The following is a 17,771-nucleotide window of genomic DNA, read 5'->3' on the forward strand; positions in this document are numbered from 1 at the left end:
CTTGCCCTGTAATCTCTGAAAACACTTAGCACACATATCACGGCATTGAATGGTAATAAGAGAGGATTAAGATTAGCTAAATTAAGACCAAAGAAGCATGTTTTCAGTCATAGCATGAAATCAGGAAGGAAAAATGTAAACTCATGCAAATTATATGAATAAGTGTGTAAAGAATTGATAAAAAACCACTCAATTGAGCATAAGAAAAACCATAGAATAGTAGTTTATCATGCATCTTCAAAAGCTTTTTGTTAAGCTATGCTTTTCTTCTATTTAATTTTCTCTATTTACAACATTGATTCAGTTGTAAACTGTACATAAAAAAATAAAAAAGAAGTGAAATAAAGTAAGAAATTAAAAAGAACCTCTGAGTAATTATTTATCAAACTACTAATATACTATTGGATATATGACTCCACAGTCTGCAGTTTACCAATACCAATCATGTCAAACAAATAAATAATGCACACCTATATCAACTAGGGCACAAACTTGGAAATGTGTGTTTAACCTGAAAGCAGCAAATTGTTCGTAGCTCCCACGCCAACCAGAAAAACTCCGTTTTAATCATCAATCAAAAGCATGGATATGAACACTAGAATAGTTATGTATAACTTATTTAAATTAACTCTAGAATTCGTTCATATATTCTCACTTACTGCACTCAAGAGTAGTTCTCTCTCCACAAATCATATCTTAGGGAGAATAATACACAAATGTATGAAGCTGCCAACATTTATTTTAATTTTAAATTTAAGAAAATGAAAGATATGTACTTAAAGTGAGAACTGGACCAATTGTCAAGTCCTCTAGCTTTTTTCTCTCAGCAAGAGCTTTCAATTTGGATACCAAGGAAGTCGAAGCCCAATTCTAAGCACAGTAAGTAATTGAAAAATCTCCAGACCTGGTTGTGAAATCTCAACAGCAAGACCTTTCAGAAAGTTGAGGATCAAGTACTGGTTGTGAAATCTCCATCCCTTCACTTTTAATGATAGATATATAACTGAAAATCATTTAAGAATCATTAAGATTTTGTAACATTATAGGAGTGCCCATTTAAAAAAAACAGAAGTAATCTCCACCAATTTTGTTTTTAATTAAATAATCTAAGAGCATCAAACTATAATTTTTTCTAATTTTCAGAAATCAGAGATGGTTTTCAACATTCTTATCTGGGTGGAACTCTTAAACTCCAAGGTCCTCATCCCAAAGGAAAATGTCCTCATCCTAAAATAAAAATCTGGGTGTAAGGAAACATAATACACATCTAAGACAATAAATAACAATTCCTAAAATAGAATCCACAAATTAGGTGGCTAAATTTTCTAAACTGCATTCACTAGGCCTTGTGAACCTTTTTCACATATGCCTGCAACCAAAAGCACAGGAATTGTAAGACAATCTAGAAAGGCTAATTGTAAGTAATTACTCATTTTTCATCAATTCTGGGACAACCCAACTTTGAAAAGAGAGAATATCTAAAAGCACAATATCAGATGTAGATTAAGAAACTAACACAAAGAAAAACACCACGGCTTGAACCATGTCCTCCCAGAAGGTTCCTCCATTTGAGGGAAGAGAAAGAAAAACCCGTGTTCTTGCATAAGAGCACAGCACCATTGTTGCTCAGCTTCGCTAGCCTCAGAACTCTCAGAAAATCCTAAAATTATATATATATGAATGCAATGCAAACAGTTTATAAAGGATAATAATAAGTGGAAGAAAAACACAAACGAGGGTATGAACAGCACTGGAGATGGCAGATGAACCCTGAAAATAGAAGACGATGAACTCTGTCAAACATTAACTTTTAAAGGCCCCTGTTTTGAATGGATAATATAAGATATTGAATTTGCTAATGTTAATATATGATTGGATAACAGTGTTACACCCTTTTATATTATTAGTGTACCAAAATCCAGAAAGCAAAAGTAAATATCTCTTAAAAAATATCAGGTTAGGAATTTGATAATCCATGGGACAAGTAAAACCTCATCTTAACTATATTAAAAAATAATGCGCTTTGATAAAGCATAAAAGCTATTCAGGCCTCTTAGTTAGCCATTGTTGTCCTTTTTATGACATGATTAAGGGTTTCTGGTACTATATGTCAAAATCCATCATTTCCATGTATTAACTTTATGGCTTGCTTCTCAGTATTGATAGCAAATGGCTTAACTAATTGAACATAAAACACAAACAAATGGATTCCAACTTATTCAATTTACACTGGGATGGTGGATTTCAACACTAAAACACTGGAAAGTTTTAGCAAGAGGCTGTTGAGAAATTATTTTTTGTCCTGCCTTGTTTTTATCTGACTAATGATTTTCATGCCTACAAACACAGGATGGAGAACTATATTTGCAATGGCCAGAAAGAAATTGAAAAGAAAACTGTGTTCCCTAGAACACAATTGTGTCTTCAATGTGCATGTCTTATTAGTATCTACCTGAATGTGTATATTCAGAAAATTACGAATAATTCATTAATGGAAAAGATACATACTAAAAACGTTGACAAAGTAGCTTGAGCAGTCACGTCTGCAACTTTGTTCTGATCTCCAAAAAATTGGGAGGAAGAAAGAGATTTAGCATTTGAGAACTTCTTTCTTGCTTCGTCAGATTCTTGAATCTGATAAAGGACAGGCACCAAAATAGAATATGAATCAACATGACATAAATCCATCAAAGAAGAAGCTTATATACATATTTTATAGATGAAGCTATAGTTAAAGAAGTCAGCTGAGACAATGGTTAAATAAAGTCAACACATATTTGGATATATAACAACGCGATTTGCAAATTGGATCTTAATTAATTACCTGCATTGCATTAACAATAAGGTCTGAGAGAATGAAAAGAGTGCCTGCAGGAAGAATAAAAACTGCTGCTAGGAACGCCATGTCCTTTTTTTTCTCAACCTGCCTCCAAATGCAATACACATTTAAACGACCTTTATTCCCTCAAGTCACATACCACTCGCTACACTAATTTCATAACAGGGCAGTCAACCAAAACGAACATACATAGCACGAAATGTTGCTTTAATTTCATAACAGGGCAATCAACCGAAACCAAAACCAAACACCTTTGATGAGTGGATAATTCATACGCTTTTTCGCATTGTTTTTAGGTAGTTTTTTTATGATCTAGTTACTTTTAGGGATATTTTCATTATTTTTTATGCTAAATTCACATTTCTGGACATTACTATGAGTTTGTGTGTTTTTCTGTGATTTCAGGTATTTTTTGGCTGAAATTGAGGGACTTGAGCAAAACTCTGATAAAAAGCTGACAAAGGACTGCTGATGTTGTTGGATTCTGACCTTCCTACACTCGAAATGGATTTTCTGGAGCTACAGAACTCCAAATGGCGCGTTCACAATGGCGTTGGAAATTAGACATCCAGAGCTTTCCAGAAATATATAATAGTCCATACTTTATTCGAGATTTGATGACGTAAACTGGCGCTCAACGCCAGCTCTATGCTGCATTCTGGAGTCAAACACCAGAAACACGTCACGAACCAGAGTTGAATGCCAAACACACGTTACAACTTGGCGTTCAACTCCAAGATAAGCCTCAGCTCGTGTAAAGATCAAGCTCAGCCCAAACATACACCAAGTGGGCCCCAGAAGTGGATTTATGCATCAATTACTTACTTTTGTAAACCCTAGTAGCTAGTCTAGTATAAATAGAACTTTTTACTACTGTATTATACGTCTTTGGATTGATCTTGGATTGTACATTTTGATCCTTTGATCACGTTTGGGGGCTGGCCATTCGGCCATGCCTGAACCTACATCACTTATGTATTTTCAACGGTGGAGTTTCTACACACCATAGATTAAGGGTGTGGAGCTCTGCTGTACCTCGAGTTTCAATGCAATTACTATTATTTTCTATTCAATTCATTTTATTCCTGTTCTAAGATATTCGTTGCACTTCAACATGATGAATGTGATGATCCGTGGTGCTCATCATCATTCTCACCTATGAACGCGTGACTGACAACCATTTCCGTTCTACCTTAGACCGGGCGCATATCTCTTGGATTCCTTAATCAGAATCTTCGTGGTATAAGCTAGATTGATGGCGGCATTCACGAGAATCCAGAAAGTCTAAACCTTGTCTGTGGTATTCCGAGTAGGATTCAGGGATTGAATGACTGTGACGAGCTTCAAACTCGCAATTGTTGGGCGTGATGACAAACGCAAAAGAATCAAGGGATTCTATTCCAACATGATCGAGAACCGACAGATGATTAGCCGTGCCATGACAGAGCATTTGGACCTTTTTCACTGAGAGGATGGGTTGTAGCCATTGACAACAGTGATGCCCTACGTACAGCTTGCCATGGAAAGGAATAAGAAGGATTGAAGGAAGGCAGTAGGAAAGCATAGATCCAACAGGGACAAGCATCTCCACACAATTATCTGAAATTCCCACCATTGAATTACATGAGTAACTCTATCTTTATTTTCTTCTTTATTTACTATTCAAAAACTCCATAACATTTATTATCCGCGTAACTGAGATTTGCAAGATGACCATAGCTTGCTTCATACCAACAATCTCCGTGGGATCGACCCTTACTCACGTAAGGTATTACTTGGACGACCCAGTGCACTTGTTGGTTAGTTGTGTGGAGTTGTGACTAAGTGCGATTCACGTTTGAGAACACTGCCAAGTTATTGGAGCCATTGTTGATGATCACAATTTCGTGCACCAAGTTTTTGGTGACGTTGCCGGGATTGTTCGAGTTTGGACAACTGACGTTTCATCTTGTTGCTCAGATTAGGTAATTTTCTTTTTATTTTCTTTTCAAACGTTTTGAAATATATATATATATATATATATATATATATATATATATATATATATAATTTTGGATATATTCTATTATGGACCATTCTGGATATATTCTATTATGGTCTGTCTGAGTTCTCTAAGATGTCACCGGACCATTCTGCAGGTGGATCCATTCATCTAAAGAAAACGCTTGCAGAAGCTCAAGAATTTATTGACATGGTTGCAAATAACCAGTTCATGTACACTTCTGAGAGGAATTCCGTGAATAATGGGACGCCTCAGAGGAAGGGAATTCTTGAGATTGATGCTCTGAATGTCATATTGGCTCAGAACAAAGTGTTGACTCAGCAAGTCAACATGATTTCTCAAAGTCTGAATGGATGGCAAAATGCATCCAACAATACTAAAGAGGCATCTTCTAAAGAAGAAGCTTATGATCCTGAGAACCCTGCAATAGCAGAGGTAAATTACATAGGTGAACCTTATGGAAACACCTATAATTCATCATGGAGAAATCATCCAAATTTCTCATGGAAGGATCAACAAAAGCCTCAACAAGGCTTTAATAATGGTGGACGAACTAGGCTCAGCAATAGCAAGCCTTTTCCATCATCTTCTCAGCAACAGACAGAGAATCCTGAGCAAAGCACTTCTAATTTAGCTAATCTAGTCTCTGATCTGTCTAAGGCCACTTTAAGTTTCATGAGTGAAACAAGATCCTCCATTAGAAATTTAGAGGCACAAGTAGGCCAACTGAGTAAGAAAGTTACTGAAACCCCTCCTAGTACTCTCCCAAGCAGTACAGAAGAGAATCCAAAGAGAGAGTGCAAGGCCATTGATATACTCAACATGGCCGAATGCAAGAAGGAGGGAGAGGACGCAAATCCCAATGAGGAAGATCTCATGGGACGTCTCTCAAGCAGGAAGGAGTTCCCTATTGAGGACCCAAGGGAATCTTAGGCTCATATAGAGACCATAGAAATCCCATTAAACCTCCTTCTGCCATTCATGAGCTCTAAAGATTATTCTTCCTCTGAAGAGGATGAAGATGTAACTGGAGAGCAAGTTGCTCAATATCTGGGAGCCATCATGAAGCTGAATGCCAAGTTATTTGGTAATGAGACTTAGAAAGGTGAACCTCCCTTGCTCATTAGTGAACTTAATACATGGGTTCAGCAAACTTTACCTCAAAAGAAATAAGATCCTGGGAAATTCCTAATACCCTGTACCATAGGCACTATGACCTTTGAGAAGGCTCTGTGTGACCTAGGGTCAGGCATAAATCTTATGCCACTCTCTGTAATGGAAAAACTGGGGATCATTGAGGTACAACCTGCCTTATTCTCATTATAATTGGCAGACAAGTCAGTAAGACAAGCTTATGGATTAGTAGAGGAGGTTTTAGTAAACGTTAAAGGCCTTTACTTTTCTGCTGATTTCATAATCTTAGACACTAGGAAGGAGGAAAATGAATGCATCATCCTTGGAAGACCTTTCCTAGCCACAGTAGAAGCTGTGATAGATGTTAACAAAAGAGAATTAGTCCTTCAATTGAATGGGGACTACCTTGTGTTTAAGGCACACGGCTATCCTTCTGTAACAAGGGAGAGTAAGCATGCAAAGCTTCTCTCAGTACAGAGTCAAACATATCCTCCACAGTCAAACTCTAAGTTTGGTGTTGGGAGGCCACAACCAAACTCTAAGTTTGGTGTTGAATCTCCACAACCAAACTCTAAATTTGGTGTTGGGACTATACAACATTGACCTGATCACCTGTGAGGCTCCATAAGAGCCCACTGTCAAGCTATTGACATTAAAGAAGCGCTTATTGGGAGGCAACCTAATTTTTCTTTATCTAATTTTATTTTTTATTTTATTGTTCTTTTATGTTTTATTAGGTTCATGATCATGTGGAGTCACGAAAAAAATATTAAAATTAAAAACAGAATAAAAAATAGCAGAAGAAAATTCACACCCTGGAGGAAGGACTTACTGGCGTTTGAACGCCAGAAACAAGCAACATCCTGGTGTTTAAACGCCAGGAATGCACCCTGAGGAGAGTTGGCGCTGAACGCCAGAAACAAGCATGGAACTGGCGTTCAACACCAGAAACATGCTACACATGGGCGTTGAACGCCCAGAACATGCATCACTTCGGCGTTTAAATGCCAGAATTGCATGCAAAGGCATTTTACATGCCTAATTGGCGCAGGGATGTAAATCCTTGACACCTCAGGATCTGTGGACCCCACAGGATCATCTCAGGATCTGTGGACCCCACAGGATCCCCACCTACCATATTCTCCCCTCTTCTCAACATTCATCCTCTCTTTCCAATAAACACTCTTCCCCAAAACCCTTCACCACTCACATCATCCACTCTTCCCCATAAACCCCACCTACCTTCAAAATTCAAATTTCTTTCCCACCCAAACCCACCCTAAAAGGCCGAACCTACTCCCTCTCCTCTCCCTATATAAACCCCTCCATTCTCCTTAATTTTCACATAACGCAACCCCCTCTTCTACACCTTGGCCGAATACACCTCCCCTACTCTCCTCCATATTTTCTCTTTTTCCTCTTCTTTTCTTTCTTCTCTTGCTCGAGGGCGAGCAATATTTTAAGTTTGGTGTGGTAAAAGCATAAGCTTTTTGTTTTTTCCATTACCATTGATGGCACCTAAGGCCGGAGAAACCTCTAGAAAAGGGAAAGGGAAGACAAAAGCTTCCACCTCCGAGTCATGGGAGATGGAAAGATTCATCTCCAAAGCCTATCAAGACCACTTCTATGATGTTGTGGCCAAGAAGAAGGTGATCCCTAAGGTCCCTTTCAAGCTCAAGAAAAATGAGTTTCTGGAGATCCGACATGAGATTCAAAGAAGAAGTTGGGAAGTTCTGACCAACCCCATTCAACAAGTCGGAATCTTGATGGTTCAAAAGTTGTATGCCAATGCATGGATCACTAGGAACCATGATCAAAGTATGAACCCGAATCCAAAGAACTATCTTACAATGGTTCGGGGGAAATACTTATATTTTAGTCCGGAAAATGTGAGGTTGGCATTAAACTTGCCCATGATGCAAGGAGATGCACACCCCTACACAAGAAGGGTCAACTTTGATCAAAGGTTGGACGAAGTCCTTAGGGACATATGTGTTGAAGGAGCTCAATGGAAAAGAGACTCCAAAGACAAGCCGGTTCAACTAAGAAGACTGGACCTCAAGCCTGTGGTTAGAGGATGGTTGGAGTTCATCTAACGCTCTATCATCCCCACTAGCAACCGCTCTGAAGTTACTGTGGATCGGGCCATCATGATCCATAGCATCATGATTGGAGAGGAAGTAGAAATTCATGAAGTTATCTCCCTTGAATTCTACAAAATAGCCGATAAGCCCTCTACTTTGGCAAGGCTAGCTTTTCCTCATCTTATTTGCCATCTATGTTACTCAGCTGGGGTCATCATAAAAGGAGACATCCCCATTGAGGAGGACAAGCCCATCACTAAGAAAAGGATGGAGCAAACAAGAGAGCACACTCATGGAACCCAAGAGACGCATGAGGAAGCTCATCACCAAAAAATCCCGGAGATGCCTCAAAGGATGCACTTTCCTCCCAACAACTATTGGGAACAACTCAACACTTCTCTTGAAGATTTGAGTTACAATATGGATCAATTAAGGGTGGAACATCAAGAGCACTCCATCATTCTCCATGAAATTTGAGAAGATCAAAGAACAATGAGGGAGGAGCAACAAAGGCAAGGAAGAGACATAGAAGAACTCAAGGACATCATTGGTTCTTCAAGAAGAAAGCGCCACCATCACTAAGGTGGATTCATTCCTTGTTCTTATTTTTCTGTTTTTTTCGGTTTTTATGCTTATTATGTCATCTATATTTGTGTCTCTGTTACATGATCATTAGTATTTAGTAACTATGTCTTAAGGCTATAAATAAATTCCATGAATCCTTTACCTCTCTTAAATGAAAAAATGTTTCTAATTCAAAAGAACAAGAAGTACATGAATTTCAAAATTATCCTTGAATTTAGTTTAATTATATTGATGTGGTGACAATAATTTTTGTTTTCTGAATGAATGCTTGAACAGTGCATATTTTTTATATTGTTGTTTATGAATGTTAAAATTGTTGGCTCTTGAAAGAATGATGAACAAAGAGAAATTCTATTGATAATATAAAAAATCATAAAATTGATTCTTGAAGCAAGAAAAAGCAGTGAATAGCAAAAGCTTACGAAAAAAAAAGTTGCGAAAAAAAAGTGGCGAAAAAAATAAATAAATAAATAAAATAGAAAGAAAAAAAAAAGCCAATAGCCCTTAAAACCAAAAGACAAGGGTAAAAAGGATCCAAGGCTTTGAGCATCAATGGATAGGAGGGCCCAAGGAAATAAAATCCAGGCCTAAGCGGCTAAATCAAGCTGTCCCTAACCATGTGCTTGTGGAATGCAGGTCCAAGTGAAAAGCTTGAGACTGAGTGGTTAAAGTCGTGATCCAAAGCAAAAAGAGTGTGCTTAAGAGCACTGGACACCTCTAACTGGGGCTTTAGCAAGGCTGAGTCACAATCTGAAAATGTTCACCCAGCTATGTGTCTGTGGCATTTATGTATCCGGTGGTAATACTGGAAAACAAAGTGCTTAGGGCCACGGTGAAGACTCATAAAAATAGCTGTGTTCAAGAATCAACAAACTAAACTTGAAGAATCAATAACACTATCTGAAATTCTAAGTTCCTATAGATGACAATCATTCTAAACTTCAAAGGAAAAAGTTAGATGCCAAAACTGTTCAGAGGCAAAAAGTTACAAGTCCCGCTCATCTAATTAGAATTAATATTCATTGATATTTTGGGATTTATAGTATGTTCTCTTCTTTTTATCCTATTGGATTTTTAGTTGCTTGGGGACAAGCAACAATTTAAGTTTGGTGTTGTGATGAGCGGATAATTTATATGCTTTTTGGCATTGATTTTAGGTAGTTTTTTTATGATCTAGTTACTTTTAGAGATGTTTTCATTAGTTTTTATGCTAAATTCACATTTCTGGACTTTAATATGAGTTTGTGTATTTTTTGTGATTTCAGGTATTTTCTGGCTGAAATTGAGGGACCTGAGAAAAACTCTGATAAAAGGTTGACAAAAGACTGCTGATGCTGTTGGATTCTGACCTCCCTGCACTTGAAATGGATTTTCTGGAGCTATAGAACTCCAAATGGCGCGCTCTCAATAGATTTGGAAAGTAGACATCAAGAGCTTTCCAGAAATATATAATCGTCCAGACTATATTCGAGATTTGATGACTTAAACTGGCGCTCAACGCCAGCTCTATGCTACATTCTGGAGTCAAACGCCAGAAACACGTCACGAACCAGAGTTGAACACCAAAAACACGTTACAACTTGGCGTTCAACTCCAAGATAAGCCTCAGCTCGTGTAAAGATCAAGCTCAGCCCAAACATACACCAAGTGGGCCCCGAAAGTGGATTTATGCAGCAATTACTTACTTCTGTAAACCCTAGTAGCTAGTCTAGTATAAATAGAACTTTTTTACTACTGTATTATACGTCTTTGGATTGATCTTGGATTGTATATTTTGATCCTATGATCACGTTTGGGGGCTGGCCATTCGGCCATGCCTGAATCTACATCACTTATGTATTTTCAATGGTGGAGTTTCTACACACCATAGATTAAGGGTGTGGAGCTCTGCTGTACCTCGAGTTTCAATGCAATTACTATTATTTTCTATTCAATTCATTTTATTCCTGTTATAAGATATTCGTTGCACTTCAACATGATGAATGTGATGATCCATGACACTCATCATCATTCTCACCTATGAACGCGTGACTGACAACCACTTCCGTTCTACCTTAGACCGGGCACATATCTCTTGGATTCCTTAATCAGAATCTTCGTGGTATAAGCTAGATTGATGGCAGCATTCACGAGAATCCGGAAAGTCTAAACCTTGTCTGTGGTATTTCGAGTAGGATTCAGGGATTGAAGGGCTGTGACGAGCTTCAAACTCGCAATTGTTGGGTGTGATGACAAACGCAAAAGAATCAAGGGATTCTATTCCAACATGATCGAGAATCGACAGATGATTAACCGTGTCGTGACAGAGCATTTGGACCTTTTTCACTAAGAGAATGGGATGTAGCCATTGACAACAGTGATGCCCTACATACAGCTTTTCATGGAAAGGAATAAGAAGTATTGAAGGAAGGCAGTAGGAAAGCAGAGATCCAACAGGGACAAGCATCTCCACACAATTATCTGAAATTCCCACCATTGAATTACATGAGTAACTCTATCTTTATTTTCTGCTTTATTTACTATTCGAAAACTCCATAACATTTATTATCCGCCTAACTGAGATTTACAAGATGACCAAAGCTTGCTTCATACCAACAATCTCCGTGGGATCGACCCTTACTCACGTAAGGTATTACTTGGACGACCCAGTGCACTTGCTGGTTAGTTGTGCGGAGTTGTGACTAAGTGCGATTCACGTTTGAGAGTACTACCAAGTTATTGGAGCCATTGTTGATGATCACAATTTTGTGCACCAACCTTGCATTCGACTCAACATCTTATTCAATGTTACTTTCTTCTAGGTCTATTTTACTTCAACAATATTATTTAACATTATTTTTTAATTAATAGAACTGATATTTAATACATTACCAGCAGGGACAAAGGCGGAGGGACGAAGGGATTAAACATTATTGGCAAAGGAACAAATAGTATTAAGAGTAAGAGAAAAAAATTTACATAAATTAAGTCCATGAAAGGGTAGGCTATTTGGGATAAGTGAGCAAAAATAAATAATGGCCTCAATCATATGCATACATTTAAATACACTAAACATTGGACTTATAGGATGGAACAAAATATAAATTACAATCACATAGAAGAAAACACACAAGAATAAAATATTATGGTTAAATAATGTAACCATGTAATTAAGCTCAAATCTCGTAAGTTGTGTGTTCTAGCTTTAAAACATGTTCCAAATTACAATCTTCAAACAAGTCTTAACACAAAAATTTTGATTTAAATTAGTAAAATTTTTCAAAAATAGGGTCTTAAAAAGAAACTTATTATTTTTCAATCAAGTAGAACATGCATGCAAAAACCTATTACTATGCAATCTATCCTATCCTAACAAAAGAAAAATAACCTATTGGGGTTAAGGGAGAAACGTTACCTCCGAAAGTCAGGTACTGACCGACCTCCCCACACTTAAAGCTTGGCACCGTCCTCGGTGCCATCAGTCAGGAACAAAGGAGGGCTGGTAGCAGTGTCTCCACTGTCGGGACCGTCATGGCTCCTTGTGCTGGTAAATGAAGTGGAGTCTGGGGTGTCAGGGTCTTTGTCAGGTGGGTGGTTACCAATAAGCAGCTTCATGAGGTATGTAAATCGGCGTTGGTTACGGCGCTCCCTTAGATTTGCCTTTTGGTCTTGCCGGTCCAACATCTCAAGTATCTGATGGAGCAGTTGATTTGTTGAAGGTGCTTGTGATGTAGACGAAGAAGAAATATCCCTGGCCGAGTCTGTAGGCCGGCTAGTAGTGGTTGCTGGGGGTCAAATGTACTTCCCGTTAGGGACATATTGATCATCCTGTGGAATCATGGCCTTGCTGTCCCCATCTCTGTAGGAGACCCCGGCAACGGCGCCAAAAATTGGCGTGGCAGAAATTGGCCGGTTAAGAATTTATAAAGAAAATAGCCTTGCAAGTACAATTCTCAACCGACTAAAATCTGCTTATCAATTTAGAAGGGGTTGTCACAAAATTTAGAAATAAAATACTGGGAGTATGAATCCCAGGTCGTCTCCCAATGAGTTGTAGAGAGGGTTATATTTTATTAATCAGAGGTTTTCCAAGAATTTTTTGAGTTTGAGAAATAGAGAACTAGATAGTAGTAAATTCAGGTAAAAGCCTTGACTAGGAGAAGATTAAATGGAAGTTCTATCCCTATTAAACTTTCCTAAGTGTAATAATAAAAGGGTTGTTATCCTACTTAGTTATCCCTCATATAATAAGAGAAAGTCAAGTAACTCTCAAACTAATCCTATCGCTTACGTCCTAATCCTTTCCTAAGAAAGGAGTAGAGTCGAAGACAGGAGAATTAGCCAACAACATCAAATTAATATTAACACTTGAGTATTCCAACTCAATGTTTTCCTTTTAATCAGCTCCCAATCAAGTTAGGGAACTACTCCATTATTATGAATATAACTTTCACAGAATTAAGAGAGGAATAAAAGAAAGACACGATAATTAATAACTAAAATTCAATTAAAAGTAAAAATGGTTCTTTGCATTAATAAATCCCAAGATCATGAACATACTTATCTAAACAGAGTCAATGGGCAATCAAAGAGTAAAGGAATGGAGAAACAAATTAGAATGAGGAAGCTCCAACGGAGGTAATGAATCTTCTCAATATCCAAAGTAAAGCAATAAAACTCTAAAACTATGAATGTGAAGAAAACCTAGAGGAAGGAGTAGAATTCTCTCTAGATTCCAAAACTAAACTAAAACTCTTCAGAATGAGAATGTCTCCCGACTTTCTGCATGTTCCCTGGCTCTAGTATGTGCTTCTGGGCTAAAAACTGGGTCAAAACTCGGCCCAAAATCGCCGCCAGCATTTTCTGTCAATTTTGCAGATCGTGCATGTCACGCATACGCGTCAGCCACGCGTATGCGTCGCTGGTCATCTTGGCGTATCATGCGTACACGTCAAGCACACGCACGCGTCTTCATACAAATTCCAATCCATGCGTATGCGTCAGGCACGCACACGGGTCGCTACAAAATTCTCCATATCGCGCGCATGCGTGAGCCATGCGTGCGCTTCGGTGCTTGCTGGATATCTCCTTAATTTCTTGTGTTCCTTCTATTTTGCAAGCTTCCTCTTCATTTTCTAAGCTATTCCTACCCTATAAATTCTGAAAAACTTAACACACGGATCACGGCATTGAATGATATAAAAGAGACTTGAAATACCAAAATTAAAGACTTTAGGAAGCAAGTTGTCAATCACAGAACAAAACTAGGAAGGAGTTGTGCAACCACAAAGGAAACTCAATCCAACTATGAAAGAGGTGGTCCAAAAAATGCACTTTCTTGCTTCTTAAGTAAGTGATTTGGAGTGAAAATGCACAACTTCTTTAAATCAAGCAACCACCATGAAATTAATGTTAATCCATGAGGTTTAAGCTAATTTTAATTGAATTTTAATTGATTTATAAGCCTCTTGAATTTAGTGATACTTTAAGTGGCTGTTTTGGTTTATTGTAGGTGAAGAAAAGGAAAAAAGGAAAAAGCGTAGCCTAAGGAAGTGTGGCCCAAGGAAAAGAAAGTGTGGTCAAAGAGAGAAGAAGTGTGGCGCACAACATGAGGAGAGGCAAGCATTGCCCTCCACAAGGGCACACTGCCCTCTAGGAGGGCAACATAAGGGAACTAAGCTAAGAAGGCAACTCTGCCCTGCCCACTACAAGGGCAGAGCACAAATTGGTGCCTTGGAATCAAGAGGAATAAAATGTTGCCCTGCCCTCCACAAGGGCAGTATCGGGCTCACCAAGGGAGAAATTCAAAGGAAATTGTCTCCAAATGCTTGCCACAAGAGTTGAACACGGGACCATGAGGAAGCTAGGACTTAAGACCCATTACCGTGCCAAGAAACCAAGGAAAATGATGTAGCGTGTGCGTCCGCCCAGGTTCGAACACGGGACTGCATTTTGGAAACACTGCCCTACCCTCCGCGAGGGCAGGGCAGCATTTGGTTGGTGCACAACTCTGGCGCACCAAGAAGTGAATCTGGCGCACCGTGGCACATTCCTGGCAGCACCAGCGCGCACCAAACACGATCCTGGCAGCACCAAATTTTCCTGCCCTGCCCTCCGCGAGGGCAGGGCAGCATTCTGCGCATCACAGCTCGATCCTGGCGCATCACAGCTCGATCCTGGCAGCACCAAGCACGCACCTTGGCACATTCTAGCGCACCAATTTTTCCTGCCCTGCCCTCGGCGCGGGCAGGGCAGCGTTTTGCGCACCAACATGCACCAGGCCGCACCAAAGCCGCACCAACATGCACCAAAGCCGCACCAACATGCACCAAATCCTGCCCTGCCTCCACAAAATCCAATTCAATTCATTTCTTCACCAAATCAAAAGCCCATCCAAATCCCAAAATCCAAGAATAGAAAGTGTATAAATAGGAGCTAGTTTGATGTAATTAGGACCTTTTTCCTGAACCTTTTGCTTAGCTTTTGAATTTTGCACTTTCTTTGAGCTTTGAATTTTATTTTGCCCTTTGGAACTTCTCTTGGTGTCTTCACCGAGATTTCAGAGAATTAGGGAGGAGAATTGATTTCTCTTCTTCCTCGTTCTTGCTTGGGTTTTTTTAATTTCCTTGTTTTGATTCTTGGGTGTTAAGAATTGAGGAAATTCTGTCTCAATCTCCACTCAAGAACTCTTTAGTGTCTTTTCTGCATAATTGAATCAATTTACATTCTCTTTACTGTTTCTTCTTCAATTGCTTGTCAATTGCTTTGAGAACTTGGATCTAGGAAGGTAATTGAGATCTAGGCTCTGCTACCTAGTCTCTTGAACCCTAAGATCCCAATTTACTTTTGGTTCTTCTGTGAACCCTGCTGCAATTTACTTTCAATTTCTGTTTGAATTCTCATTGCCTCCAATTCAATTTCTGCTCTACTAATTGTGGCAATTCAATTTATCTTTGTTTAGATTCTGCAATCCCAGTCCTCAAAGCCCTTTTACATTCAAGCACTTTACATTCCTTGCCATTTAAGTTACTGCAATTTACATTTCTTGCACTTTAAGTTTCAGTCATTTAATTTCTTGTCCTTTAAGATTCAGTCTATTTTACTTTCCTGTTCTTTAATTTACTGCAATTTCTCTTCTCCCTTTACATTTCAAGCAATTTATATTCTGTTAAAAATAACCCACTCAACCAAAACTTGATTTGCTTGACTAAACCAACCACTAAACTAAAATTGCTCAATCCTTCAATCCCTGTGGGATCGACCTCACTCATGTGAGTTATTATTACTTGATGCGACCCGGTACACTTGCCGGTGAGTTTTGTGTTGGATCGTTTTCCACACATCAAGTTTTTGGCGCCGTTGCCAGGGATTGAAATAGATTGACAATGATTAAGTGAAGTGGAGGTCTAGATTAAGCACTTTTTCTTTTCTGTTATTCTAATTCCTACTAACACACTAACTGTTTGAATTTTTGCTTAAACTAACTAAAACTTCATTCTAGCTATAGATTGAAGTTTCATTGGCTTTCTGGGTTTGTGTGTTTATTGTTGTGTGTTTGTATGTCAGGTACAGGAAGATCTTCCCATATCCTCTCTGAAATTGATCAAAGAACTCTTCGGAGAATAAGAAGAGCTGAAAGAGGGAAGAACGTTATTGGAGAAGAAGAATCTGAGGAGGAATTCCAAGAAATGGAAGGAGATCCCAATCAACCAGGAGAAGGAGCCAACAATAACCAACAACAACGAAGAGTCTTGGCTTCATACACATTTGCAAATGCTAGACACTGTGGAAGTAACATTCTTCCTCCTAATGTCAATGCAAACAATTTTGAACTAAAGTCATAACTCATCACTCTGGTTCAAAACAATTGTTCTTTTGGAGGACGGCCTCTGGAAGATCCAAATCAACATTTGTCTACCTTCTTGAGAATCTGTGACACGGTGAAAACCAATGGTGTACCTCCTGATAGCTACAAGTTGCTGCTCTTTCCATTCTCTCTCAGAGATAAGGCCACTCAATGGCTAGAGACCTTTCCAAAAGAAAGCATCAACACTTGGGATGACTTGGTGAGCAAGTTTCTTGCCAAATTTTATCCCCCTCAAAGAATCCTAAGGTTGAAGACTGAGGTTCAAACGTTCACTCAATTGGAGGCTGAGAATTTATATGAAGCATGGGAAAGATATAAGGCTCTATTGAGGAAATGTCCACCAGAGATGCTCACTGAGTGGGACAAGTTGCAGAACTTCTATGAAGGACTCACTCTTAAAGCTCAAGAAGCACTTGATCACTCAGCTGGAGGCTCCTTGCAACTCATGAAGACCACAGAGGAAGCTCAAAACCTCATTGATATGGTGGCCAACAACCAATATTTCTTTGCTCATCAAAGACAACGCCAACCATCACAAAGAAGAGGAGTAATGGAGTTGGAAGGAGTGGATTCCATTCTGGCTCAGAACAAGATAATGCAGCAGCAGATTCAACAACAGTTTGAACAAATGGCCAAAAGAATTGATGGCTTGCAAGTTGCATCAGTGAGTGCCACAAGCCAACCACCAACTACTTGGGTGCAAGGTGAAGAAACTCAAGAGGAACAACAGCAAGAGCAAGTCCAGTACATGCACAACCAAAATTATGGAACAAATGAAGTCTATGGTGATACTTACAATCCATCTTGGAAGAACCATCCCAACCTCAGATGGGGAGATAACCATAATCAAAACCAACAACCATGGCAAAGAAACACAGGCCAGAACAATTGGAAAAACACAAACCACAACCCCCAGCCAAACACTAACCAAAATACATATAGAAAACCACAAAATAACTACCCCAACTCTAACCATTATCCACCTAACAACCACCCAACAAATCAGAACACCTATCATCATCCATCAACACCCCAAAACCAACCAAATTCACAAGAATCCCAGAGGATTACCAATCTAGAGCTGCTCATGGAGAAAATGATGAAGAACCAAGAATTGACAACAAAGAACCAAGAAGCTTCAATGAAGAACTTGGAAAGGCAAATTGGGCAAATCTCCAAGCAGATTTCTGTTGAAAAACCATCAAGTTCACTACCTAGTGACACCATTCCCAACCCAAAGGAAGAATGCAAGGTCGTGCAACTAAGAAGTGGAAAAGTGTT

The sequence above is a fragment of the Arachis hypogaea genome, chromosome 3 (genome assembly GCF_003086295.3).
Source record: "Arachis hypogaea cultivar Tifrunner chromosome 3, arahy.Tifrunner.gnm2.J5K5, whole genome shotgun sequence".
Lineage (NCBI taxonomy): Eukaryota > Viridiplantae > Streptophyta > Magnoliopsida > Fabales > Fabaceae > Arachis > Arachis hypogaea.